This window comes from Colobus angolensis, unplaced genomic scaffold (assembly GCF_000951035.1).
Source record: "Colobus angolensis palliatus isolate OR3802 unplaced genomic scaffold, Cang.pa_1.0 Scaffold25, whole genome shotgun sequence".
Classification (NCBI taxonomy): Eukaryota; Metazoa; Chordata; class Mammalia; order Primates; family Cercopithecidae; genus Colobus; species Colobus angolensis.
Window position 1 is genome coordinate 838,055 of NW_012115710.1, and position 2,059 is coordinate 840,113.

General features: G+C 48.5%; 1 protein-coding gene across 1 annotated transcript in view; it reads left to right on the plus strand.

Moving 5' to 3' along the window:
- Positions 1–1,260: 1,260 nt before the first annotated feature.
- The window catches only part of ZNF415 (zinc finger protein 415), a 20,985-nt gene continuing 20,186 nt past the window's right edge, over positions 1,261–2,059 (plus strand). The window contains exon 1 of the mRNA XM_011946181.1: positions 1,261–1,308. The gene's annotated coding sequence lies outside the window, so the exon portion shown is untranslated. The remainder of the gene's footprint in view (positions 1,309–2,059) is intronic.

Below are 2,059 nucleotides of genomic sequence, written 5' to 3' on the forward strand. Positions count from 1 at the left end.
TCTAGAATTCTTTATGCATCCCACATACCAGTTTTATGTCAGATACATGGTAGGTAAATATTTTCTATTATTCAGTACTGTATTAGTCCATTTTCACACTGCCATAAATATACAGTCTGAGACTGGGTGATTTGTAAACAAAAGAGGATTAATTGACTCACAGTTCCACATGGCTAGGGAGGCCTCAGGAAATTTACAATTATGGAGGAAAGCAAAGGGGAAGCAAGGCACGTCTTGCATGCAGCAGGAGAGACAGCGATCAAAGGAGGAGCTATCACAGATGTTTAAACCATGAGATCTCCTGAGAACTCACTATCATGAGAACGGCATGGGAAAACCATCTCCATGATCCAGTCAGCTCCCACCAGGTCCCTCCCTCAACACCTGAGGATTATACTTGAAGATGAGATTTGATGGGGACATCAATCCAAACCATATCAAATACCTTTTCTTTCCTTGTCTTAAGGTCTTTCACAGATCAAAAGTTTTTAATTTGGTAAATACCAGTTGATTTTTTTTCTTTAATGAATCATGCTTTTGCTGCCATGGCTAAGAATTTTTGAACAAGCTCTTGATGCTTACGATTTTATTCTGTGAGTAGTTTTTTCTTTCAGTCTCTTACAGGATACCATTTTATGGTTTGATATTTTACATTTAGGCTGTGGTCAATGTTGAGCTAATGTCTGTACCCTTGTGAAGTTTCAGTAAAGATGACTTCTTTTCTGCTATGGATATTAAGTTAGCCCCTCACCAGTTTTTAAAAATTCTTCCTTCTTTCAATTCCCTTGGTAACTTTGTCAAAAATCAATTGGAAGTACCTGTAGAGGCTATTTTTGCACTCACTTATTGTATTGCATCAATCCATATGTCTTTTATTGCCCCAATACCACACAATTTTTATTATCTTTCCTATATTGGTAGTCTTGAAATCCAGTGGAGTTATTCCAGACACTTTATTTTTGTTTTTCGATAACTTTTATGGATCCAGCCACTGCTAGTTGTGGATCCCCCACCGAAATCCCAGTTCCCGGACTGCTAAGCTGCAGGAGACTCCCTAGCAGGATCGGGTCCAACCTGCAGGCAGAATACTTTTACCATAAACCGTTGTCAACTTGGTAAGTGGAAAATATTTTGGTTTCCAACATAAGTGGCCCACACAACTCTGCTTCTTAACCCTAAAACGGCGCAGGCCCCGCCCACTCCAACGACGCCACGGCTCCAGGCTGTCCGGGCTCTGCTCTCCGCGCATGCGCTGTTTCCTACAGTCCCGGAAACGGATCGTGTTGGGTGAAGGTGACGGCACTGAGCGTGAGTGGCCCTCTGTGTAGATGAAACCTGCGCTCCCTGTTTCCCATTTCCACAGCCGATGCCCGGGGTCTCTGCGGGCTTTAAAATCTCCGCACCGCGCCCTCCACCCCGGGTGAATACAGGCCTCACAGTGTGGGTCCGGAATCGCTTCCCTTTGGGTTGAACTCGCTCTGAGGCTGCTCCCTGTCCCCGGCCCTTTGCTTCTTCCTCCCGCTTAAAACCTTTTCCTGACCCCTCCTCCAGTCCCGGGCTTTTTAAAGTCCTCACCCAAGAGGTGGATTCCCGGCCTGGGCGCATCCCAGCCTCGCCCTCGTCAGCCCCTGCAGCGCAGCGCTCCAGAGCCCGCGTGCTCTGCCTGGTCTTGGGATCCTGCAGACCCCACCCCTGTCCGAAGGTGCCGTCGCCCCCCACCTCCCTTCTCGTGCCGGGCCCTGCTGCTCCCCAGGCCTCCCCTGAGTCCGCGTTGGGGAGGTGCTCGGGGCCTGTCCTGTGACACCCGGTGTTCTTGCCTGCCCCCCCTCCACTCCCTGGAAAATGCTCTCCTCCAGGTTACAGGCATCTTACCCCAAACCCTCTTGTGAATGTGTGGGCCAAAGGGATCGGGAGACAGAGAGGGACAGAGAGAGCAGTAGAAAACCTGACACAGAGGAAAGAAGGAGGGAAACCAATAAACAGATCGCAAAGTAGAGGATGATTAGAAATTTTCAAAGAGGGCCGGGCGCGGTGGCTCAAGCCTGTAATCCCAGCACTT